This window comes from Herpailurus yagouaroundi, unplaced genomic scaffold (genome assembly GCF_014898765.1).
Source record: "Herpailurus yagouaroundi ecotype Mexico unplaced genomic scaffold, PumYag 201, whole genome shotgun sequence".
Classification (NCBI taxonomy): domain Eukaryota; kingdom Metazoa; phylum Chordata; class Mammalia; order Carnivora; family Felidae; genus Herpailurus; species Herpailurus yagouaroundi.
Genome location: NW_024412432.1, coordinates 751,458 through 779,411, shown reverse-complemented (window position 1 = coordinate 779,411; position 27,954 = coordinate 751,458). Strand labels below are relative to the sequence as shown.

Genomic DNA, 27,954 nt, shown 5'->3' with positions numbered 1-27,954 from the left:
TTCTTTCTTTCTTTCTTTCTTTCTTTCTTTCTTTCTTTCTTTCTTTCTTTCTCTCTCTCTCTCTCAAAAATACATAAATAAATATTAAAAAAAATAGACACATAGATCAATAGAACAGAATAGAAAACCCAGAAATAAACCCACAATTAGATGGTCAATTGATCTTCTATACAGGTGGAAAGAATATTCAATCGGAGAAGGACAGTCTCTAAGAAATTGTGTTGGGAAAACTGTATAGAAACATGACAAGAATGACACTGGACCCCGTTTTTATATCACACACAAAATTAAGACTTAAATGTGAGACCTAAAACCATAAAAATCCTAGAGGAGTACACAGGCAGTAATTTCTCTGACATCGGCTATAGCAACATTATAGCAAAAATAAATTATTGGGGCTTCACCAAAATAAAAAGATTCTGCATAGCTAATGAAACAATCAGCAAAACTAAAAGACAACGTATGGAATAGGAGATGATATTTGCAAATGACATATCCGATAAAGGGTTAGTATTCAAAATATATAAAGAAATGATACAACTCAACATCCCCCCCCCCAAAATAATCTAAAAATGGGGAGAAAACATGAATTGACACTTTTCATCTGGACCATATCCAGATGGCCAACAGACACTTCAAAAGATGTTCAACATCACTCATCACTTTGTATTTGGAAATACAAATCAAAACTACAAGAGATATCACACCTGTTAGAGTGGCTAAAATCAACAACACAATAAACGAGGTCTTGGTGAGGATGTGGAGAAAAAGGAACCCTCATGCACAGTTAGTGGGAGTGCAAACTGGTGCAGCTACTCTGGAAAATAGTATGGAGATTCTTCACCAAGTTAAAAATGAACTACCCTATGATCCATCAATTGCACTACTGGGTATTTATCCAAGAATATAAAAACACTAATTCAAAGGGATACATTCACCCCTATGTTTATTGTATCATTACTTTACAATAGCCAAGATATGGAAGAAGCCTACATGTCCATCGATGGATAAATGGATGAAGAAGATGTGGTATATACATACAACAGGAATATTATTCAGCCATAAAAAGAATGAAATCTTGCCATTTGCAACAACATGGATGAAGCTAGACAGTATAATGCTAAGCAAAATAAGTCAGAGAAAGACAAATACCATATGTTTTCACACATATGTGGAATTTAAAAAACAAAACAAACAAGCAATGGGGGAAAAAAAGAGAGAAACAAACCAAGAAACAGATTTCTAACTATAGAGAATAAACTGATGATTACCAGAGGTAAGGTGGGTGGGGCAATGGGTGAAATAGGTATGAAGACGAAAGAGTGCACTTCTATTATGAGCACCCAGTGATTAAAATAAAAACTTAAAAAAAAAGGTGGACAATAAAAAGTGTTAGCAAGGATGGCTGAGGGGAAATGAAAATGGTAAAGACTTTTTGGAAAAAGTCTGGCAGTACCTCAAAAAGTTAAACATAGAGATACCAGCAATTGTACCCCTAAGTGTATGTGTGTGTGTGTGTGTGTGTGTGTGTGTGTGTGTGTGAGCGTGTGTACATACTGAAAACATAGGTCTACACAAAAACTTGTACATGAATGTTCATAGCATTATTCATAATGGCCAAAAAGTGGAAACAACCCAAATGTTAATCAACTGATGAAAGCATGAACAAAACAAAGTATATCCATACAATGAAATATTATTTGGTCATATAAAGGAATGGAGTTCTGATACAGGGATCAGGATGAATCCTGAAAACATGCTAATTTAAAGAAAGCAGACAAAACTTCATAGAGACATAAAGTAATTAGTGGTTGCCAGGGACTAGGAGGGGAAAGGAATGGGGAATAACTGCTAATGTGTATGGTGTTTCTTTTGGGGTGACAAAATGTTCTAGCCCTATAGAGTGGAGATCAATGCACAACTTGGTGAATATACTCTACTAAAGAAATAAATCAATACACTGAAAAAAACAGTGAATTGTCCATTTTAAAAGGTTTAACTTCAGGGCATGTGAATTATTTTGGAATAAAGTTATTATATATATATTTTAATGTTTGTTTATATATATATTAATGTTTGTTTATTTATTTTGAGAGGGAGAGGGAGAGCATGCATGTGACCAGGGGAGGGGCAGAGAGAGAGGAAGAGAGGGAATCTCAAGCAGGCTCCATGCTGTCAGCACATAGCCAGATGTGGGGATTGATCCCATGACTGTGAGAGCACAACTTGAGCTGAAATCAAGAGTTGATGCTTAGCCAGCTGAGCCATCCAGGTGCCCCTAAAGTTATTATTATGAAAAGGTGAACAGTATTTTTTCTGCCTTGGAATTGACTCCCCACTTAGTTAGAGTTAACATAGAAAGATTCTGAGAGGGTTTAGGTCACAGGAATAATCTACTCAATACCAAAACAGTAATTATTACAAAATGTTTGTGAGCTTATGGCCTTTTAATCCTTTATTATTGTTCCCCTTTCCACACTACCTTTATATAAATGTAAAAATAAATTTAGAAAGAAGACTGGTTAGCAATTTCCCCTGTCTTCTAACAACATGCAGATGAATCTGGACACACTATCACTCTATTAGTTTCCTTTATACATGAAGTCTTACAAACAGTAAGTGCCTATTATAGATGCAAAGTGCTGATCCTGCCCCCTGTTCAAGATGTTCTTCTTTTTACTAAAAATCAAATAAAAATGTCTGATTTTCTGCTATTAAGTGATAGCACAGACATTCTTCTTCTGCTACATCAAATCCCACCTTAACAACTGTGAGAACAGTAGACTTTGTTAGAAGAGATGAAACTCTTCACAATTTGGTTATCACTCAAAAATCTACTGGTGGAATTCTCTGTAGAGCTGCTCATCCTACTGAAGGCTTAAAATTGTAACATACAACTGAATAGACCAATATAAAAACAAGTCTTTTTAATAGTGCAGACATGAAAAGCCCATCAAACTTGACACTTGCTTGGCTTATCTATCCAACACCTGTTTGTGGGGGATAAATTTAGTAATCCCCTGGGCTTACACCAATGGGTTGACAAGTCATAAAGAAATACAAAGTCATAAAATACTGACACCCAAGTTTGGCTAAATCAGATTGGCACCCCAAGAATAGGGGGGTGCAAAGAAACCCTGAGAATAGGGAGGCACAAAGGTGCCAGGGATAGGGAGGTGCAAAGGCACCCCAAAATAGGAGGGATGTAGAGCCCCCCAAAATAGAGTGAGGCAAAGGCCTGAAGTAGAAATGACGCAAAGTTGCCCAATACATAGGAATAACAAGATTAGATATTCAGGGTGAAAGCTCCCCAAATTTAGTATATAGCAGAAAGCTGCTTTCATAGGAGAATAGGGCCGGGTTAGGTAAATTGGTGAATTGGACCATGGACTGCTGTACTGCAGGCAAAGCAGCTCAGAGAAGAGATGGTTAACAAAAGAAAAGGTGCCGTGTCAACCCTGAGGTTATTCCCCCTATCTGTCTCATCCCCTAGGCTAGCTAAGTTAAACAGAGGTGCTGCCTCATGTCCTCTGTAAACAACCTTCCTCCCAACTGCCCGGTGCCTGGATTTTGTTTTGTATGAATCCAAACCTCTAACCACGAATATCTTCAAGACCCCCTTTCCCTCACGTCTACAAGTTAATGTTCACAGATTCATTGTCCCTTTCTGTACACCCACTGCCATGTTTGTAAGCCTTCTGATCCTAATAAAAATGGGGCAAGGACCCTTATTCTGGGGTCTTGTCTTTTCCCGGACATTAGCCATCTCTCGCTTTCAACCCTGTGTCTGCTCTTTTGCTGGCCAAAAGAGAACTTTAGACTTATAGAGTCTACAACACCAATTGACAAAAAAGCCATTCTAATACTGATCAGTACCTTGCAGCCTTTCTGCCTGCCCACTTCCTCACTGTTCCAGCTGATTGAAGCAACACATTGGTATCTAGTGGTTCTCTCAGAATTCATGTCAGCCAGTAAAAACCCTCCCTAGACACCTTGACATTCCTGGAGATTAGGGATGGGGATGGGGATGAACACCATAATGTATCAAGTTTAAATCAAACTACTTATCTGCTGAAAACAATGCTAATGCCCAATCTTCTTTAAGTTTGGTTGAGTACATCTGCCCATCTGTCTTCTTGAACAGTTTACTAAAACTTCTTAAAAGCCACATTTAACATTGAAATCACCAATCCTGAAATCCTAAAATGAAGCAAATCTAAGTGCATCAAAGTTAGCTTTTCATCGGACGCCAATGCTGATTAGGCCCAAAATTCTAATCTATACATATGTGAAGACTTACAAACCTTATGATTTAATTTTCCCCATAATTCACAAATAGTTTTCTTTTTATTGGTAAATTGCTGGGTTCTACCACCACTATTAATAAAGCAAATGAATTCTCACCTTTTCAAAGAAATTTAAAATCTCATCTTTTCAATCTAAACTGCTGGGTTCACCTGCAAGAGTGATATATAATGTGCTATTTCAAATACTTTTCCACCTCTTAAAAAGATTAAAATTAACACACACACACACACACACACACACACACACAAACAAGCCTGTAACCTTGACTACTATTCTTTCTTAGACAACTATGTTTACTGTAACAGTGGTTTTGTAAACCAGCCTGCAAAAATCAAGAGAAACTTCGTGTCAGGAATTCTCAATCTCAAGTTTTTTCTTCCACATATTTTCATAGAAACTTTGTGCTTGTTATCACTCTCTTTCAGCAACCCAAAATAATGTTAACAGAAAAACTTGGATATGTGATTTCTTGAAAGTTATGTCTGCCATTTTTGAGATGTGATCTGCATAAAAATTCCTCATTAGATGCATGATAAATGGAAATTAAATACCTTTACTTCACGGAGCTTTGAGCTCTGATGTTACCATAGCTTATAAGTGTGAACGAATAAATAAATGAGTTTCAACTGAGGCCCAGTTATTACCATCAACTGGTAAAACAACTCATGGTGCTCTGCAATTAAAGGACAGGTTTAAGAATTACTACTTATGAGAACAGGGATGATGTCTTTGTAATGTAACTTCAAGGCTGTTCAACAGTATACCTGGGAAACTAAGGATATTCAGATACATGTCTGATGAGTAGCCAAGACCAACTATGAAACAATTACATAATCAAACTCTTGTACTAACCTAGGATTCAAACTCTGTGGGCCTATGAATGACATTATCATTGAGGACTTAAGTGGTTGGAAAGGCTTCAGAAGGCACAAACTGAACTTATATCAGAAGGATGTGGAAAATATGGATAAGCACAGGGTTCAGGAGGGCATTCCTGGCATCAGAAACATTAAGTAATTTGTCATGAGGCCCTCTAAGAAAACCACCTAAGTGGACAGAAAGATTCAAGTTGGAAAAGGAAGATGGATGGCTAACTACGAGGCAAATCACAGGGAATCTCAGAGGTCTTTTAAGCAAGTTGGGTGTTTGCTCATTTACTCATTCAATAAACACAACTAACATATTATTACATGGTTACAATGGGATGTCTGGGAGGATTAATTTCATTTACCTTCAAGGTCCCTCTAGCTGGACTAACAATCAAATTGACATGAGACAGATTAACAGGAGAAAATCAAATTTGGTAGCATACCTATCGGGAATTCACACAGACATGTAAATTCCAAAGACAGGCAACATGATACTTACATGAGCCAAGAAGAAGGGTAAGAGTCTCAGGACACAAAGGAGAGAAAGACCACTAGTAGTAAGGTGAAAGGAGATGTCTGGAAAACAAAGGTTGCCCTGTTATATAGATAAGTTTCTTAAGCAAAGAGGAATCTCCATTAATAGCTCTTTTCCTGGTACAATCAGGCAGTTAAGGTGGAGGTAAAGAACTTTTCCTGAATCTGCTGAGTTTTGATTACTTTTAACTCAAAATAACATTCATGCCAAAGTAGCCCATCTTGGGGCTACTTGCCCTTGGCCCCTACAAGGACAAGTACTGGATATAAAAGAGTGAACAAAACACACATCACCTTTGTCCTCATGGATTTACATGAGGCAGAAAAGCAATGCACAAATAAACAAACATGTAACTAATTACAAATACTGATAAGTGCCAACAAGGAAACTAATAGAATGCAGAGAGAAGCTTGCTTCAGATCAGTTGGTATGGCATTTGAGACTAGAGTCTCAAATTTATTTACTTGTTTATTACCTTGTTTAAAATGGAAAGTGGCTTTCCAGATAGAGGCTTCTACATGGAAGAGCCAGGGTCCTGCAGCTGGGGTGGGGTTCAAAGAATTGAAAGGGACTAGTGTGGCTGCAGCTTAGCAGACATGGAGGAGAGTGGAATAAGGTAATGTTTGAGAGGGAAGAATAAACCAGAGGCTAACAGGACAAAATACAGAGTATGGATGCTTTCTATAACGGAGTAGATGCTTTGTAAAAATGCAAGTACCGATGTGCATTTTACAGAGTTGTTGGGCCATAAGCCATCAGAGAACGTGACTTAGTGGGTTTGAGGTGGGGCACCCAGATTCTGCATTTTTAACAAGCATCCCTGCTAATTTCTGATACAGAAACTCTTCAGAAAAGCTCTTGCAGTCATACACTAGAAAAAAATCACCTCTCTCACCTTTCCTAAAGTTCATCTAAGGTAAACTTTGATATAATGGCTTAAATTCTTATCAAGAGAAGTTAGGAACAAGGGACCCTTTAGTTAGAACAGTGCAGACTCAGATCCATGCTACACTCACACATGCTAAACACTGATTCGTTATAATACTCTTTTTCACAAGGACTAACTCAAGGCAGTTATCAGCCAATGTTTATCCAGAACTAGATGGCGCCTCCCGAAGTGCCACTCTCAGGAGAGAGGCCTGGAATGCACTAATTTTGTTTGGATGACTCCAAAACACCTAAGAGTGTGCAGACTTCCAAAGGGCAGGGACAATTGTCTTTGATTTCTCCTAGAACCTGACATAGATGGCTACACAGAAGACACGGTAACTGGTGCCCATTTCTGACAAGATTATCAATGAGTAGATGAAAAAGGAAATTAAAATTACTACCATTTAGTATACCCACGATTTTCATATTAGTTTCTTCCTAGAAAGAGATCGTTTCGAGTTGGATTTAATGTTGCAATTCTCACCAGTCCTCATCTGGTGGAAGCTCTTTGTGGCTCAGATAAAATTATCTCCCACAATTCTTTAGAATTCTGTGTAAAATTACTTAGGAACGGAGTAATTCCTAGACTGCTTCACTGACAATAACAAATGTTCAATTAGTGCTTTACTAAGCACTAATAATCTTTTTTAAATGACGCCCAATTTCTTCTAAACTTTCCAGTGCATTTTATAAATAGCAATTTAACAGACTGGAAGGTATCCGTATCCTAGCAAAGGCCGAGCTGCAAAGGGCTCAAAGCCGCGACAGGTAGATTTAAAGGATCTGGATGCTCTGAAGGGCCCCTCTCCCCCCAGCCCCTGTGCCTCTGACTCACGTGAGCTACGTTCTCGATGCAGCCAGAAACTTTCCGCGTCTACACCAGAGAGTAAACCTACAGACGTCCTACCACTGGACGCCACTGAGCAGGCGCACTCCGCCCCGGACCTCTCACTGCCTGCCTACTCCCGCTCCCTCCCTCCCCCGACGCAGGGTAAGAGGCGGGGTCTCACACGGAACCAAGCTTTCGGCCTACCGGTTCTAGTCTCCCGGTAATGCGGTGCCCTGTCCCTGCCTCAGGTGGATCTGAAGGACCCAAATGCTTGCATAGCGACAGGTGAGCGTGCCAGGATCTCCGGCGTTTTAACTTGTCCGCAACAGGAGTTTCTTGGGCCTCTTCCAGGACTGCTTTCTCAGAAGACACAAATCGCCCTAACCACAGAATTCTGGGTGTCACAAATCGGCTTCTCTGAGCTGTGCAAATGACAACGGAGCTGGGACACGGAGGGTGTATCAGAGAGAGCCAAAAGAATAAAGGAAGGAAAAGGTATTAGGCAAAACGTTCTCTGAGTTCAAAGAACGGGAAGTTCAGTAAACTGTGTAGAGGTGAAGTAAGGGATGAATGAGGCTGGGGAGGGACATAGCCATCACTGTAGCCTTAAAAAAGTTGAGGAGTTTGGACTTTATCATAAAAATCATCGAATAATTTTAAGCTGGAGAGTGACTTGATATGTGTTTTAGGGAGATAATTGCTGTGGATCAGAATGGATTAGAAAAGACAGGGAGAACCCTTAGGCTGTTGACTTCCTCTTGGGAAGAGGTGTTGGTGGCCTGAAGCAGCACTGGGAACAGAGAGAGGTAGATAGACGCTGCATTTATTTTGTACATATGTGGTTCCTAATATTACTGCCAGATATTTTGGGAAATAGAATACATAGGACTTAGCAATTGATTGATGTAGGAAGTAAGGAAGAGAGATGTCAAAAACAAATTCTGAATTCTCAGAATTCCCTTTGGGCAGCTGTGGGTTTGGTTTCTTCATTGACAGAAAAAACACAAGAGGGCTGGAGAAGGTTTTCCGGCCTGGTGTGGGGAGTTCACTTTAGGACATATTGAGTTTGAGGTACAGCTGATGAACAGATTAATTTAAGAAGGCATTTCACTGGGGAATTTCAGATATAAGGCAGAAAACATAGCAGTGATCATTTGCGACCTCATTTTCAAAGCTTTTTTTGTGTCCTTTGGTTTATCATTTTTTATTGAGATATAATTGACATATAACATTGTTAGTTTCAAATGTACAACATAATGGTTAGATATTTGTATGTATTGCACAGCGATTGCCACAGTAATCTTGTTAACGTCCATCACCATATATAGTTACGAAAATTATTTTTTCTTGTGATGAAACCTATGAAGATGTACTCTGTTGGCAACTTGCAAATACAAAAATATGGAATGTTTCACACATGTGCTTGTCATCCTTTTGCAGGGTCCATGCTAATTCTCTGTATTGTTCCAATTTTAGTATATGTGCTGGTGACGTGAGCACTAGTATATTTATCTTGATGGAGAGCTTGTCATTAGGGAACCATTTTGTTCAGGCAGTTTTTTGGGACAGGCATACTAACAATTTCTTGCTCTTTTGTTCTCTATTCCTGTTTTCCTTTCTGAATTTTATCCATACTAAATGTGATGGGCTTAGAACAGTAGCAAAAGGAAGCAACATGGGCCTGATCACTTTTCAGTAAATTTATTCAGTTGAATTAAATGGCCAGATCTGGATGAGAAAGGAGAGAATGGCAGCCTAGAATCCCTAAGCTAAATGTTCTTCTCAGCCTAGGGACCTTGCTTTTCTTCTAAGGCCCCCTTGTTTTATCTTTCTTTTGGGTTACTTCCCTGCCTCATCTGGCTTTCTTTTTCATCCTCATAAATCTCCAGTACCCTGTTATGCAAGTGGATAATAGTTTGCTAATTGCTGCACTTATTTTATACTTGTGTGGTTCTTAATATTACCAGAACAATGGCATTTTCAAAGTCCTTTGCTATTCTACACAACTTTTTTAAAAAGGAAGAAATGGATTCAGGTGCCTGGGTGGCTCAGTTGGATAAGCATCCGGCTTCAGCTCAGGTCATGATCTCACAGTTCATGTGTTTGAGCCCCATGTCGGGCTCTGTGCTGACCACTCAGAGCCTGGAGCCTGATTCAGAATCTGTGTCTCCCTTTCTCTCTGACCCTCCCCCACTTGTGCTCTGTCTCTCTCTGTCTCTCAAAAATAAATAAAAACATTAAAAAAATAAAAAGGAAGAAACAGAAAAACAAGGAGAAGGAAAACACAAGCTCCTGCAGTGTTGGAGTTAGGCCTTGTAGACAGAGTTCCTCACTATCCCTTTTTGTTTTTCCTTTCTTCATTTAACAAACATCTCTTGGCATTTATTTTGTGCCAGAAACTGTTTTAGGTGCATTCCTGTGGATAGTTGGGGGAGTGGGAGTATATGTTCCACCCACTGTTCCCTATCTTGAATTTATTTTTTACATTTCAAACTTAATTCATGCTCACTGCAATAAAATAATTAAAAAATATAAGTCCTCACCCTATCCACTTCCTCTCCCAATTCATTCCACAGAAATAATAATTTTTGCTACTTTGGTGTATTTCTTTTCACACATTTTTTTTGCACACATAAGTAAATAACTCGTGTGTGTGTGTGTGTGTGTGTGTGTGTGTGTGTGTATGCAGATTCCCTAGAAAAGACCCTGAGTTGAGGATTATTTTGAAAATCACTTAAGAAAGTGTTCCCAGAAAGAAGGAACATATGTAAATATCATAAAAGCCATTTATGAAAAGCCCACAGCTAATATCATCCTCAATGGGGAAAACTGAGAACTTTCCCCCTGAGATCAGGAACATGACAGGGATGTCCACTCTCACTGCTGTTGTTTAACATAGTGTTGGAAGTTCTAGCATCAGCAATCAGACAACAAAAGGAAATCAAAGGCATCAGAATTGGCAAAGATGAAGTCAAGCTTTCGCTTTTTGCAGATGACATGATATTATACATGGAAAACCCGACAGACTCCACCGAAAGTCTGCTAGAACTGATACACAAATTCAGCAAAGTCGCAAGATACAAAATCAATGTACAGAAATCAGTTTCATTCTTATACACTAATAATGAAGCAACAGAAAGACAAATGAAGAAACTGATCCCATTTACAATTGCACTAAGAATCATAAAATACCTAGGAATAAACCTAACCAAAGATATGAAAGGTCTGTATGCTGAAAACTATAGAAAGCTTATGAAGGAAATTGAAGAAGATACAAAGAAACGGAAAAACATTCTGTGCTCCTGGATTGGAAGAAAAAATATTATTAAAATGTCAATACTACCCAAAGCAATCTACACAATCTGTGCAATCCCAATCAAAATTGCACTAGCATTCTCAAAGCAAGAACAAGCAATCCTAAAATTTGTATGGAACCACAAAAGACCCTGAATAGCCAAAGTAATATTGAAGAAGAAGACCAAAGCGGGAGGCATCACAATCCCAGACTTTAGCCTCTACTACAAAGCTGTGATCATCAAGACAGCATGGTATTGGCACAAAAACAGACACATAGACCAGTGGAATATAGACTCCAGAACTGGGCCCACAAAAGTATGGCCAACTAATCTTTGACAAAGCAGGAAAGAATATCCAGTGGAAAAAAGTCCCTTTAACAAATGGTGCTGGGGGAACTGGACAGCAACATGCAGAAGGATGAAACAAGACCACTTTCTCACACCATTCACAAAAATAAACTCAAAATGGATAAAGGACCTGAATGTGAGACAGGAAACCGTCAAAACCCTAGAGGAGAAAGCAGGAAAAAACCTCTCTGACCTCAGCTGCAGCAATTTCTTACTTGACACATTCCCAAAGGCAAGGGAATTAAAACCAAAAATGAACTATTGGGATCTCATGCAAATAAAAAGCTTCTGCACTGCAAAGGAAACAACAAAACTAAAAGGCAACCAACGGAATGGGAAAAGATATTTGCAAATGACATATCAGACAAAGGGCTAGTATCCAAAATCTACAAAGAACTCACCAAACTCCACACCCAAAAAACAAATAATCTGGTGAAGAAATGGGCAGAAGACATGAATAGACACTTCTCTAAAGAAGACATCCAGATGGCCAATAGGCACATGAAAAGATGCCCAACGTCACTCCTCATCAGGGAAATACAAATCAAAACCACACTGAGATATCACCTCATGCCTGTCAGAGGGGCTAAAATGAGCAAATCAGGAGACTATAGATGCTGGAGAGGATGTGGAGAAATGGAATCCCTCTTGCACTGTTGGGGGAATACAAACTGGTGTAGCCGCTCTGGAAAACAGTGTGGGGGTTCCTCAGAAAATTAGAAATAGATCTACCCTATGACCCAGCAATAGCACTGCTAGGAATTTACCCAAGGGATACAGGAGTGCTGATGCATAGGGGCACTTGTCCCCCAATGTTTATAGCAGCACTTTCAACAATAGCTAAATTATGGAAAGAGCATAAATGTCCATCAACTGATGAATGGATAAAGAAATTGTGGTTTATATACAGGATGGAATACTACTTGGCAATGAGAAAGAATGAAATATGGCCTTTTGTAGCAATGTGGGTGGAACTGGAGCGTATTAGGCTAAGTGAAATAAGTCATACAGAGAAAGACAGATACCATATGTTTTCACTCTTATGTGGATCCTGAGAAACTTAACAGAAGACCATGGGGGAGGGGAAGGAAAAAAGAAGTTGGGGGGGGGGAGCCAAAACATAAGAGACTCTTAAAAGCTGAGAATAAACTGAGGGTTGGTGGGGGGTGGGAGGGAGGGGAAAGTGGGTGATGGGCATTGAGGAGGGCACCTTTTGGGATGAGCACTGGGTGTTGCATGGAAACCAATTTCACAGTAAATTTCATATCAAAAAACAATTAAAAAAAAGAAAGTGTTCCCAGGGTGCAATATTGTGATTTATAAGAAATATTTATTTCATCATTTAGATGACCAAATTTATCTAAGATATGTTTTCATCTATGGTTCTTGGCTTACAACTCACAGCTCCCCAAAAACCCTTGGTATTTTCTGAGCAATAAGAAAACTGGAAACATCTTTTGTTATAATATTTGTCCTCTTGTCCTCAGTTCCTGAAATCACTTCAGAGCCAGAAAGGTGTAATGGATGTCTTGTTATTCATAACAAGCTCCTGTCCATCACAAATAAGATTATGTTAATAAGATGACTTCTGGAAAGCACCTGCAGATGGGGGCTAGTTGCCAGGGGAACCAACAATGAATAGAGGTTTGGAACTTTCAGTCCCACCCCTGATTTTCACAGAGGGGAGAGAGGCTGGAGGTTCAATCAATCACCAGTGACCAATAATTGCATTAATCATGTCTATGTAATGAAGCCTCCAGAAAAGCCCAAAAGGAAGAAGTTCAGAGAGCTTCCAGTTTAGGGAACCAGAATGCTTCCATATGCCAACATGCAGGCCCCAAACTCCAGAAGGACATAAGTTCATTTGTTTGGGACTTCACTCTATGTATCTCGTCATCTGGCTGTTGTTTTTACCCTTTAATATCCTTTGTAATAAATCAGTAATTTAGTGAGTAAAGGTTTCCTGAATTCTGTGAGCCTCTGTAACAAATTAATTGAACCCAAGGAGGGGGTCATGGGAATCTCTGATTTATATCTAGTCAGTCAGAAGTACAGGTAAGACCTGGACTTGCAATTGGCATCTGAAGTCCAAGGCAGGGTGGGCATGGGGTTTGTAGGAACTTCCAATCTGTAGCCAGTTGGTCAGAAGCACAGGTAACAACCTGGGCTTACGATTGGTATCTGAAATGGAGAGAAGTCTTGTGGGTCTGATTCCTTAATCTGTGGTATCTGATGCTATTTTGGGTAGATAATGTCAGAATTTATTTGAATTATAGGATACTCACCTGGTGTTACAGAATTGTTCAAAGTGTGGGAAAAACCTACATGCCACCACATTGGGACTGGGTATAGGACATATTACAGGGGAACTGATAAAGAAGTTGGGAAGTGAGATAGGGAAAAGATGAGAGCCAAGGAGGCTGCAATATTAGGGACATCTGCAGAGGACTGTTTCAGCCTGATCCCATAGGGGAGTTCTGGAGTATAAATTATATATCAGAGTTGTCTCGACCAGAAGGATGGGAGATGGACTTGCACTCTCTCATTCATGATTTTCACTGGTTAAGTGTCATCCAGTGGGATGAAAAGGCACAGACACATTTAACTCTCTGCACATACAGGCAAAGCCATTCTAATTGGCCAAGCAAGGATGGTTCTCCAAACAAGAACCACTGGTGCAGGCATTTGGAAGTGAAAGCTGGTTGAAATTGATGTGTGTGTGCAGAGTGGTACAAAATGATCTGAGGGGGTGTATTAGGGTACTCCAAAGAAATAGAATCAACAGGATGTATATGCATATAGATATTTATTTTAAGGAATTGGCTCACATGTTTATGGAAGCTGGCAAGTCTAAAATCTGCAGACCCAGAGAAAAGCCAACACTACAGTCTAAGTCTAAAGGCCATTATGCTAAATACCCAGGAAAGAGTCAAAGTGGTGTTCAAGTATGAAGGCTATCAGGCTGGTGACACAGAAAGAAGCTGATGTTGCAGAATTCCCTCTTGATCAGGAGAGGTCAGTCTTTTTTATTCAGACCTTCATTTATAGGATGAGGCCCACCTACATTATGGAAGGTGATCTGCTTTACTCAGTCTATGAGTTTAAAATTTTTTTAAATATTTATTTATTTTTGAGAGAGAGACAGACAGTGTGAGCAGGGGAGGGGCAGAGAGAGAGAGGGAGATACAGAATTCGAAGCAGGCTCCAGGCTCCGAGCTGTCAGCACAGAACCCCAAGTGGGGCTCAAACCCATGAACCATGTGATCATGTCCTGAACTGAAGTTGGACGCTTAACTAACTGAGCCACCCAGGCGCCCCTCAGTCTACCAGTTTAAATGTTAACCTCATCCCAAAATGCCCCCACAGAAATATTTAGAATAATGTTGGAAAACATATTTGGGTGCCGATGCCCAGCCAAGTTGACATATAAAATTAACTATCACATCTGCTCTGTTTTAGTTCTTACTCTCTCCTTGATGCCTAGCCCCATTCCACCCTAGCCCTACTCCACAAGTTCTCTCCTTATGGTTGCAGAATGGCTCATACACTTATACCACACTGATCATAGGAAGGAAGAAGGATCTTTCTTAGTAACCCCAAAGGAAGAGAGATGATCTTCAGCAGGCCTCAAGACGGGTGGATAATACTGGATGTGGTAGATTGTTGCTGTAATGACGCCTGATTTGTTTAAACCTCCCTGAAGTACTCCTTTAAGCCAGTTGCAGGTCCCAGGAATGTAAAGGCAATGGGTCTGTGAGGGCACTTCTCACTGCTGCCACATTCCCTGAAAGTCTGAGGAGGACCCAAAGGAGCACTGATCCAGAGGCAAACTGTTCTGAAATCTACCATCTGGTGCCAGATTTTGGAGCTTCAGAGTCACAACAGGGATTCCAGAAGGGTTCACGGGAGACCTGTGGGTTTCTTTTGGATACTTTTTTTCAGTTTACCAAGAAACCAGTTTCAAGAGTTCCCATGAAAGTTATGTAGGGAAGGAGGGATTAGAAGTAGACAATGTGGAGGAGGAAGGCAAGGTTGACAAGGCTCTGGGCTATAGGATCCTAGGGTTCAAATTTCTACTTGAGTTTCCTTGTGTTATAAACCTTAAAGTATAAACTCTGTCCCTGAAAGCCTTGTAGGGATCTCACCCCTGAGGGATTGAGAGAGAAATTGTGAGTCTCTCCTTATGGGTTCTGTATCTGTCAGGACAACTTCACACAAACTCCCAAGCTCATCCTTCTCATGAGTGAATAATCAGTTCCCTTGCCTGTTACTTCCTGGTGTCCATCTGCTTTGTCCTTAAAATTCAACTCTAGTCCCATGTCTTTAGAAAGGGGTCCTCTCCTTCCCCCAGTTAACTATTATTTTTTCTTCAGCACCATGGTTTTGTACTTCATGATGTCACTTGGTATCATGTATTCCTCCCGCTGCTTGGATTTTGGCTCATCTAATTATAGTCTTCTAGAGAATACAGAAGAATTTCTAGTGGAGAACAACTGTACAAATGCTAGAAGAATTCTCATTAGAAATAGTTGAGGCCAGAAAGATGTCAAAAAATCATTATGTGGGAATGACTTCTTTAAGTGCTGAAAGAAAAAACAAAATACCAAGGTGGTAGACTTACGCCCACTCATATAGTAATTATAGTAAATTGCTAAACAGAAAAAGAAGGGTCCAATTCCAAAGAAGATGGAATAAGCACGTTCTACTTTGTGTCTCCCACTGAATGCAACTATAAATTCTCAACAGAATATATATAGCAGCTATCTAAGGACTCTGGAAATTAAATAGCAAGAATAACAACACAGTTTTAAACAACCAATGGGTCCAAGAAGAAATCACAAGGAAAATCAGAAAATATTTTAAGATAAAAACAAAATGCAACATACCAAAACTGATGAGATGCAGTCAAAGCAGTATGTGACAGAAAATTTATAGTTGTAAATGCCTACTTAAAAATAAAAGATCTCAAATCAATAACCTAACTTTACATCTTAAGTAACATCAAACAGAAGCAAACCAAACCCAAAGCTAGCAGAAGAAAGGGAATAATGAATGCTAGAGTGGAGAATTAGAATAACCATAAGAATCAATGAAATCAAAAGTTGGTTCTTTGAAAAGTTAAATAAAGTTGACAAACTTTACCTAGACGAAGAAAAAATGACTCAAATCATCAAATTTCAGAATGAATGTGAGAACATTACTACAAAACTTACAGAAAGAAAAAGGATTATGAGAATACTATGAATAAATGTACACCAACAAATTAGACAAAACTAGATGAAACAGACACATTTCTAAAAATCCACACATTGCCAAAACAGAACCAAGAAGAGATAAAAAATCTGAATGGTCATATAACAAGTAAACAGAACGAATCAGTAATCAAAAATCTCCCAAAAAACAAAAGTCCAGGACCAAAGGCCTTCCCTGGAGAATTGCACCCAACATTTAAGGAAGAACTAACATAAATCCTTTATAAATTACTCACCAAAATAAAAGAAGATGTAATACTTCATAATTCATTCTATGAGCCCAGTCTTCCCTGATAAAAAAGCTAAACAAAGACACTTCAAGAAAAGAAAAATGTAGTCTAATGTGCCCTATGAGTACAGATGTAAAAATCCTTAAAAATACCAGCAAACTAAATCTAAGAAGATTATATACCATGACCAAGTGGAATTTATCCCAGGAATGCAGTCATGGTTCAGCAAAAGAAAATTGATTGATGTCATATACCACATTAATAGAATGAAGGTAAGAAACCACCTGATCATTTCAATTGACACAAAAATCATTTGACACAATTCAATGCCCTTCCATAATAAAAACATTCACCAAACTAAGAATAAAAGGAAACTTACTCAACATGATAAAGAGCATTTATATACTAATCTACATAATAGTACTCAATAGTTAAAGGCTGAAAACTTCCCACTAAGATCACGAACAAGAAAAGGATGCCTGCTTTTGCCACTGTTATTCAACACTGTACTGGAAATTCTAGGCAGTACAACTAGGCAATTAAGAGAAATAAAGGGAATCAAAATTGGAAAGGAAGAAATAAAACTATACTCTCTGATAACATGGTACTATATATAAAAAATCCTAAAGAATCTGCACACAAAAGATGATTACCGATAATAAAAGATTTTAGTAAAATAGCAAAGTACAGTATCAACACGCAAACACCAATTGCATTTTTATACACTTGCAACGAATATTCTGAAAATGAAATTAAGAAAATAATTCCATTTATCTGGCATCAAAAAGAAAAAAATATACTTAGGTATGAACTTAACCAAGGAAATGAAAGATTCATACAGTAAAAACTACAAAACATTGCTGAAAGACACAGATAGAAAGACATCCCCTGTTCATGGATTGGAAGATGTTAAGATGTTAATGCATCTAGATTCAATGCAATCCCTGTCAAAATCCCAATGACTTTTTTTTGTTTTTTTGCATAAATTGAAAAATCTAAAATTGATATGGAATCGCAAGGGACCCTGAATAGCCAAAACAATCATGAAAAGGAAGAACAAAGTTAGAGGACTCATGCTTCCAGATTTCTAAATTTACTACAAAGCTATGGTAACCAAATAGTGTGGTATTGGCATAAAGACAGACATGTCAACCAATGGAATGGAACAGAAATTCCAGAAATAAACTTTCACATATATGGTCAGATAACTTTCAATAAAAGTGTCAAAGACCATTCATGGGAAATGACAGTCAACAAATAGTGCTGGGGAAATTGGATATCCACATCCAAAAGAATGAAGTTGGACCCTTTCCTAATACCTAGTCCTCTAATATACAAAAATTACTCAAAATAACTATAAACCTGTTAGATTTATAGCGGGAAATCTTCATAACATTGGATTTGGCAATGATTTCTTAGATACGACATGGAAATCACAGGCAGAAAGGAAAAAACAGACAAACTGGACTTCATGAAAATCTTAAAATTTTGTGTATTAAAGGACACTGTCAACAAAGTAAAGGCAACCCAAAGAATGGGAGAACATATTTGCAAATCACATATCTGATAAGGATTAATATCCAGAATATATAAAGAACTCCTAAAACTCAACAACAACAAAAAGCAAACAACCAATTCAAAATGGCAAGGAACTTGAATAGACATTTCTCCAAAGAAGATCTACAAAGAGCCAACAGGCACGTGAAAAGATGCTCAACATCAGTAGTAATTAGGAAAATGCAAATCAAAGCCACAAAGAGATGCCACTTCATACCCATTAGGATGGTTACTATAAAAACAAACAAACCATAAAACAAATGTTTGTGATAATGTTAAGAAATTGGAACCTTTGTGTATTGCTGATGGGAATAAAAAATGATGTAGCCCCCATGGATAACAGTGTGGAAGTTCCTCAGAAAATTTAACATGTAATTACCATTCAATAGAGCAATTTTACTTCTGGGTATATGCAGAGAGTAATCAAAATTAGGGACTTGAACAGATATTTGTACACCCATGTTTATAGCAGCATTATTCCAATAGCTAAAAAGTGGAAACAACCCAAGTGCCCATTAACAGATGAATGGACAAAATGTAATAAGTACATACAATGGAATATTATTAAGCCTTAAAAAGGAAGGAAATTGTGACATGCTACATATGGATAAGCCTCGAAGTCATTATGCTATATGAAATAAGCCTAACAAATTGGGCAAATATTGTATGATCCCACGTATATGAGGTATTTAGAGTAGTCAAATTCATAAAGACAGAGGCAGAATAGTGGTTGCCAGGGGTTAGGAGAAAGGGAAATGAGGTGTCATTGTTTAATAGACACAGTGTTTCAGTTTGGGATATTGAAGAAGTTCTAGACATGGATAGTGGTGATGGTTGTACAATGATACGAACGTACTTACTGTCACTGAACTGTACACTTAAAATGGTTAAAGTAATTTTCATGTTATGTATATTTAAAAAATTTTTTTTTAATTTTTTTTTCTTTTAGAGTGAGACAGAATGCTAACAGGGGAGGGGCAGACAGAAAGAGGGAGACACAGAATCCGAAGCAGGCTCTAGGCTCCAAGCTGTCAGCACAGAGCTCCACATGGGGCTCAAACCCACAGACCATGAGATCATGACCTGAGCCAAAGCCAGACTCTCAACTGACTGAGCCACCCAGGTGCCCCTATGTTATGTATATTTTAAATGCAGTTTTAGAAAATGTTTACTTATTTATTTTTGAGAGAGAGAGATCGTGAGCCGGGGAGGGGCAAAGAGAGGGAGACAGAGAATCTTAAACAGGCTCCATACTGTTAGCACAGAGCCTGATGCAGGGCTCGAACTCACAAACCATGAGATCCTGACCTGAGCCAAAATCAAGAGTTGGATGCTTAACCGACTGAACCACTCAGGTGCCCTAAATGCAATTTAAAGTAACTTCTACACCGATTGTGGGTCTCAGACTCACAACCCAGACAGAGATCGAGAGTTTCATGCTCTACCGACCAAGCAATCCAGGTGCCCCTATCTTGTATATATTTTATCACAATTTTAAAAAATGCAATAGCTAAGACTTCAGCTCTGCCAATGATAGACTTACTTGTATCAGTCTGGCCATCACCAAAAACAGACATAAAAGTTGACATAATAGGAGGCAACTATTTTCAAGCATTGTAAAATAGACATTTCAGGCCAGGGATACTTGAGAGAACAGAAATGCACATTTTTAGTCCCTCAATCCCTTAGCCCTTTGCTTCACAAGGTACTCTTCTGTTTTGCACAAAGAGTTGGAGCTCAAGTGCGGTAATGGTCCTGCTGGACTAAAGAAGTAACTGGAATTTGTAGGACAAGTTTCTTAAGACAAGGAAATTCCGGTTTGTGTGTGTGTGTGTGTGTGTGTGTGTGTGTGTGCGCGTACGTGTGTATGCATATGTTCATGTGTGCACACATATGTTGTAGAGGGAGAGAGGGGTGGCAGGGGTCTGGTTTTAATTCAAAATGAGTCCTTGGCCAAAAGCAGGGTTGAATGGATGCAGGCCAGGTTTCCATGATGCTTACTGTAGGTTGTTTGTTGTGAGACTGAGAACTAAATTACGGTATCAGCTGTTAGACACTGATGGAAGACGTAAGCACTTCTGGCCAGCTGTAGTAGAGAAACCTAGATAGGACCTTGGTGTTTCAGTGAAACCATAGAAAAGTCAGTCCTTAGAAATAAGATTACACCTTGGAGAAAGACCATGTCCTAGAATTAAGTTCAATATTATAATAGACACATCTTATTAAAGATGAAAACAAAGCCTTACATGTCAAAAGGATCCACCAGTAACTCAACTGTCTGCCTGAACAATATTCAAGATCTACAAATATAAAACAGAATCTCTACAATATATCATCCATAATGTCCATCATCTAATCATTAATTACTAAATACATGATAATATGACCCAAATCCAAGGGAAAAAATGCCAATAGAAAAGACCCAAGATGATTTAGATCCTGAAATTAGTCCCTATGTATTTTGTAGCAGCTATTTTCATATAAAGACATAGGTATGGACATAATGAGTGAACAGATGGAGAACTTAAGCAGAGATATATATGATAATTATAAAAAAGGGAATTCTAGAACTGAAAAGTTGAATAGGTGAAATGAAAAAATATCACTGGATGGGCTTGATAATTATTGGTGAATATAGAAAAAGTTCATGAACTTGAAGAGACATCAATAGAAATTATCCAAACTAAAGATTAAAGGTAGAGATAGATTGAAGAATTAGAAACAGAGCCTTAGTGATGTGTGGGAAAATAGCAAGTGATTTAACATGTGTAATTGGAAACACAAAGGGAGAAAGAAGGGAGAATTGCAAAATATGTATTTGATAATAGGAAAGACAAACTGAAGAAATAATAGCCTAAATTTTTCAAGGTTGGTGAAAAACATCACATCACAGGCCCCCAAAGCCCAACACCTAAGCTGAGAAATATGAATAAAACTACACCTAGGTATATCATAGAAAATCTCTTGAAATGAAATATAAAGAGAAAATGTTAAAAGAATACAGAGGAAGGGTGTCTGGCTGCCTCAGTCTTTTGATCTCAGGGTTGTGAGTTCAAGCCCCACATTGGGTGTAGAGTTTACTTAAAAATAAAATATTTTAAAAAATGTTTATTTATTTTTGAGAGAGAGAGAGAAAGAGCGCACAAGTAGGGGAGGGGCAGAGAGATAGAGGGGACACAGTTTCTGAAGCAGCTCTGAGCTGCTTAGTGTGGGGCATAAGCTCACGAACTGTGAGATCATGACCTGAGCCGAAGTCTGATGCTTAACTGACTAAGCCACCCAGGCGCCCCTAAAAATAAAATCTTAAAAAAAAAAGAATACGGAGGAAATAAAAATGCATGGTCCATAATGGGGAACATCCCTAGAAATGGCAGTAGACTTCTTATCAAAATTAAAATCTGAATGACCTCAAAAAGACCATTATGAGAGAATGACTTCTTTAAGTGCTGAAGGGGGAAAAAAACCCCAAGGCTGTAGACAAGCTCACCTATATCAGTTATCATAGTAAATGGACTTAACACTCAAACTAAAAGATGGAGGCTTTTAGGCTGGATAAAAAAGCAAGATCCAATTATATTTTGTCTAAGAGAGGTATTTTAACTGCAAAGACACAGGTTGATTGAAAGTAGAAATGTGAATAGTGATAGAGCATACTCTGTAAACACCAAGCATGAGAAACCTGATACAGCTTACTAAAGTAGGACTCAACACCGTGGGTATTGCCAGAGATAAAAAGAAACAATTCGTGTGAGAAAGCATCAAATTATCAGGAGGACATAGTCATAAATATGTATATACATACCTAATAGGAAAACTTCAAAATATACAGTGCAAAAACAGAGACTAAAAAGAGAAAAAAAGACACAATCTTCCTTGGGAATTTGACACCCTTCTCTCAGTAACCAATAGAAAAAAGTAGCAAAGAAGTAGCTCTAGAAAGGATATAGAAAACTATATGTAGATCTATGTAGAAAACTATACTGAACAACTTCAGAATACACATTCTTTTCAAATATATGCAAAACACAAAGACCATATTTTGGGCCACAAAGAAATTTGAAACAAATTCTAAAGATTGAAAGGTTAGAGAATGTTTTCTGACTATAGTGAAATTGATTTATTTTTATTTTATTTTATTTTATTTTATTTTTTTTAATTTATATATAAAATTTATTGTCAAATTGGTTTCCATACAACACCCAGTGCTCATCCCAAAAGGTGCCCTCCTCAATACCCATCACCCACCCTCTCCTCCCTCCCACCCCCCATCAACCCTCAGTTTGCTCTCAGTTCTCAACAGTCTCTTATGCTTTGGCTCTCTCCCACTCTAACCTCTTTTTTTTTTTTTTTCCTTCCCCTCCCCCATGGGTTCCTGTCAAGTTTCTCAGGATCCACATAAGAGTGAAACCATATGGTATCTGTCTTTCTCTGTATGGCTTATTTCACTTAGCATCACACTCTCCAGTTCCATCCACGTTGCTACAAAAGGCCATATTTCATTTTTTCTCATTGCCACGTAGTATTCCATAGTGTATATAAACCACAATTTCTTTATCCATTCATCAGTTGATGGACATTTAGGCTCTTTCCATAATTTGGCTATTGTTGAGAGTGCTGCTATGAACATTGGGGTACAAGTGCCCCTATGCATCAGCACTCCTGTGTCCCTTGGATAAATTCCCAGCAGTGCTATTGCTGGGTCATAGGGTAGGTCTATTTTTAATTTTCTGAGGAACCTCCACACTGCTTTCCAGAGTGGCTGCACCAATTTGCATTCCCACCAACAGTGCAAGAGGGTTCCCGTTTCTCCACATCCTCTCCAGCATCTATAGTCTCCTGATTTGTTCATTTTGGCCACTCTGACTGGCGTGAGGTGATATCTGAGTGTGGTTTTGATTTGTATTTCCCTGATAAGGAGCGACGCTGAACATCTTTTCATGTGCCTGTTGGCCATCCGGATGTCTTCTTTAGAGAAGTGTCTATTCATGTTTTCTGCCCATTTCTTCACTGGGTTATTTGCTTTTCGGGTGTGGAGTTTGGTGAGCTCTTTATAGATTTTGGATACTAGCCCTTTGTCCGATATGTCATTTGCAAATATCTTTTCCCATTCCGTTGGTTGCCTTTTAGTTTTGTTGGTTGTTTCCTTTGCTGTGCAGAAGCTTTTTATCTTCATAAGGTCCCAGTAATTCACTTTTGCTTTTAATTCCCTTGCCTTTGGGGATGTGTCGAGTAAGAGATTGCTACGGCTGAGGTCAGAGAGGTCTTTTCCTGCTTTCTCCTCTAAGGTTTTGATGGTTTCCTGTCTCACATTCAGGTCCTTGATCCATTTTGAGTTTATTTTTGTGAATGGTGTGAGAAAGTGGTCTAGTTTCAACCTTCTGCATGTTGCTGTCCAGTTCTCCCAGCACCATTTGTTAAAGAGACTGTCTTTTTTCCATTGGATGTTCTTCCTGCTTTGTCAAAGATGAGTTGGCCATACGTTTGTGGGTCTAGTTCTGGGGTTTCTATTCTATTCCATTGGTCTATGTGTCTGTTTTTGTGCCAATACCATGCTGTCTTGATGATGACAGCTTTGTAGTAGAGGCTAAAGTCCGGGATTGTGATGCCTCCTGCTTTGGTCTTCTTCAAAATTACTTTGGCTATTCGGGGCCTTTTGTGGTTCCATATGAATTTTAGGATTGCTTGTTCTAGTTTCGAGAAGAATGCTGGTGCAATTTTGATTGGGATTGCATTGAATGTGTAGATAGCTTTGGGTAGTATTGACATTTTGACAATATTTATTCTTCCAATCCATGAGCAGGGAATGTCTTTCCATTTCTTTAAATCTTCTTCAATTACCTTCATAAGCTTTCTATAGTTTTCAGCATACAGATCCTTTACATCTTTGGGTAGATTTATTCCTAGGTATTTTATGCTTCTTGGTGCAATTGTGAATGGGATCAGTTTCCTTATTTGTCTTTCTGTTACTTCATTGTTAGTGTATAAGAATGCAACTGATTTCTGTACATTGATTTTGTATCCTGCAACTTTGCTGAATTCATGTATCAGTTCTAGCAGACTTTTGGTGGAGTCTATCGGATTTTCCATGTATAGTATGTCATCTGCAAAAAGTGAAAGCTTGACTTCATCTTTGCCAATTTTGATGCCTTTGATTTCCTTTTGTTGTCTGATTGCTGATGCTAGAACTTCCAGCACTATGTTAAACAACAGCGGTGAGAGTGGGCATCCCTGTCGTGTTCCTGATCTCAGGGGAAAAGCTCTCAGTTTTTCCCTATTGAGGATGATGTTAGCTGTGAGCTTTTCATAAATGGCTTTTATGATCTTTAGGTATGTTCCTTCTATCCCGACTTTCTCAAGGGTTTTTATTAAGAAACGGTGCTGAATTTTGTCAAAGGCCTTTTCTGCATCAATTGACAGGATCATATGGTTCTTCTCTTTTTTTTTGTTAATGTGATGTATCATGTTGATTGATCTGCGAATGTTGAACCAGCCCTGCATCCCAGGAATGAATCCCACTTGATCATGGTGAATAATTCTTTTTATATGCTGTTGAATTCGATTTGCTAGTATCTTATTGAGAATTTTTGCATCCATATTCATCAGGGATATTGGCCTGTAGTTCTCTTTTTTTTACTGGGTCTCTGTCTGGTTTAGGAATCAATGTAATACTGGCTTCATAGAATGAGTCTGGAAGTTTTCCTTCCCTTTCTATTTCTTGGAATAGCTTGAGAAGGATAGGTATTATCTCTGCTTTAAACGTCTGGTCGAACTCCCCTGGGAAGCCATCTGGTCCTGGACTCTTATTTGTTGGGAGATTTTTGATAACCGATTCAATTTCTTTGCTGGTTATGGGTCTGTTCAAGCTTTCTATTTCCTCCTGATTGAGTTTTGGAAGTGTGTGGGTGTTTAGGAATTTGTCCATTTCTTCCAGGTTGTCCAGTTTGTTGGCCTATAATTTTTCATACTATTCCCTCATAATTGTTTGTATCTCTGAGGGATTCGTTATAATAATTCCATTTTCATTCATGATTTTATCAATTTGGGTCATCTCCCTTTTCTTTTTGAGAAGCCTGGCTAGAGGTTTGTCAATTTTGTTTATTTTTTCAAAAAACCAACTCTTGGTTTCGTTGATCTGCTCTACAGTTTTTTTAGATTCTATATTGTTTATTTCTGCTCTGATCTTTATTATTTCTCTTCTTCTGCTGGGTTTAGGCTGCCTTTGCTGTTCTGCTTCTATTTCCTTTAGGTGTGCTGTTAGATTTTGTATTTGGGATTTTTCTTGTTTCTTGAGATAGGCCTGGATTGCAATGTATTTTCCTCTCAGGACTGCCTTCGCTGCGTCCCAAAGCGTTTGGATTGTTGTATTTTCATTTTCGTTTGTTTCCATATATTTTTTAATTTCTTCTCTAATTGCCTGGTTGACCCACTCATTCGTTAGTAGGGTGTTCTTTAACCTCCATGCTTTGGGAGGTTTTCCAGACTTTTTTCTGTGGTTGATTTCAAGCTTCATAGCATTGTGGTCTGAAAGTATGCATGGTATGATTTCAATTCTTGTAAACTTATGAAGGGCTGTTTTGTGACCCAGTATATGATCTATCTTGGAGAATGTTCCATGTGCACTCGAGAAGAAAGTATATTGTGTTGCTTTGGGATGCAGAGTTCTAAATATATCTGTCAAGTCCATCTGTTCCAATGTCTCATTCAGGGCCCTTGTTTCTTTATTGACCGTGTGTCTAGATGATCTATCCATTTCTGTAAGTGGGGTGTTAAAGTCCCCTGCAATTACCACATTCTTATCAATAAGGTTGCTTGTGTTTATGAGTAATTGTTTTATATATTTGGGCGCTCTGGTATTCGGCGCATAGACATTGATAATTGTTAGCTCTTCCTGATGGATAGACCCTGTCACTATTATATAATGTCCTTCTTCATCTCTTGTTACAGCCTTTAATTTAAAGTCTAGTTTGTCTGATATAAGTATGGCTACTCCAGCTTTCTTTTGGCTTCCAGTAGCATGATAAATAGTTCTCCATCCCCTCATTCTCAATCTAAAGGTGTCCTCAGGTCTAAAATGAGTCTCTTGTAGACAGCAAATAGATGGGTCTTGTTTTTTTATCCATTCTGATACCCTATGTCTTTTGGTTGGCGCATTTAATCCATTTACATTCAGTGTTATTATAGAAAGATATGGGTTTAGAGTCATTGTGATGTCTGTATGTTTTATGCTTGTAGTGACGTCTCTGGTACTTTGTCTCACAGGGTCCCCCTTAGGATCTCTTGTAGGGCTGGTTTAGTGGTGACAAATTCCTTCAGTTTTTGTTTGTTTGGGAAGACCTTTATCTCTCCTTCTATTCTAAATGACAGACTTGCTGGATAAAGGATTCTCGGCTGCATATTTTTTCTGTCTAGCAAACTGAAAATCTCGTGCCAACTCTTTCTGGCCTGCCAAGTTTCAAAAGAGAGATCGGTCACGAGTCTTATAGGTCTCCCTTTATATGTGAGGGCACGTTTACCCCTTGCTGCTTTCAGAATTTTCTCTTTATCCTTGTATTTTGCCAGTTTCACTATGATATGTCGTGCAGAAGATCGATTCAAGTTACGTCTGAAGGGAGTTCTCTGTGCCTCTTGGATTTCAATGCCTTTTTCCTTCCCCACTTCAGGGAAGTTCTCAGCTATTATTTCTTCAAGTACCCCTTCAGCACCTTTCCCTCTCTCTTCCTCCTCTGGGATACTAATGATGCGTATATTATTTCTTTTTAGTGTATCACTTAGTTCTCTAATTTTCCCCTCATACTCCTGGATTTTTTTATCTCTCTTTTTCTCAGCTTCCTCTTTTTCCATAACTTTATCTTCTAGTTCACCTATTCTCTCCTCTGCCTCTTCAATCCGAGCTGTGGTGGTTTCCATTTTGTTATGCATTTCATTTAAAGCGTTTTTCAGCTCCTCATGACTGTTCCTTAGTCCCTTGATCTCTGTAGCAAGAGATTCTCTGCTGTCAGCTATACTGTTTTCAAGCCCAGCGATTAATTTTATGACTATTATTCTAAATTCACTTTCTGTTATATTATTTAAATCCTTTTTGATCAGCGTGAAATTGATTTAAAAACCTATAATCTTGGGCTGTTGTTCTCTATGTATTAGAGATTTAAATATATTCTCATGCAGTATTTATGGCACCTCCCACAGGCAGTTAGTTCCTTGACTGGGAGTCAGTGAGGTAATGAAATTGCATTCAAGCCGTGCTTATTCTATGAAGCCAGAGATACCATGTGGAACAATTGTTTCTGAGTGGTCCAATCACATTTGTTATAGTTCTTGGGAAATAGAAATGCTACCTATATGTAAGAAATTGTATCACTGAGGATCAAGCTATGTCTCAAATAATGATCTCTTTTCTAAATTTTTTGTTTAATGTTTGTTTATTTTTGAGAGACATACAGAGAACAAGTGGGGAAGGGGCTGAGAAAGAGACACAGAATCTGAAGCAGGCTCCAGGCTCCAAGCTGTCAGCACAGAGCCTGAGGCAGGACTCAAACCCATGAACGGCAAGATCATGACCTGAGCTAAAGTCAGACATTTAATGGACTGAGCCACCCAGAAGTCCCTGTTTCTAAAAGGCCTGGGTTCTGCAATCACAGATAGGCAGATGAGAGAATTTCTCATAACTCTTCATATCCCTATGCATCTTTATAATGATCTTCTATCACATAGGGAACATGATGTATATGTGTCCCTTGTATCCTTAAAGATGCCTTGGGAGATCTCACTGACAGAGAAGTAAGGGATATGAGTGGGTTCTC

General features: G+C 38.5%; 1 protein-coding gene and 1 non-coding gene across 2 annotated transcripts in view; one reads left to right on the top strand and one right to left on the bottom strand.

Annotated features, from left to right (window-relative positions):
- The first annotated feature begins 7,657 nt into the window (after positions 1–7,657).
- The window catches only part of LOC121014167 (zinc finger protein 510-like), an 82,449-nt gene continuing 62,152 nt past the window's right edge, over positions 7,658–27,954 (top strand). Inside the window, exon 1 of the mRNA XM_040450197.1 lies at positions 7,658–7,966. The gene's annotated coding sequence lies outside the window, so the exon portion shown is untranslated. The remainder of the gene's footprint in view (positions 7,967–27,954) is intronic.
- On the bottom strand, positions 8,867–8,971 carry LOC121014238 (U6 spliceosomal RNA). Its single transcript, XR_005783124.1, has one exon. It is a non-coding gene; the product is annotated as a U6 spliceosomal RNA (small nuclear RNA).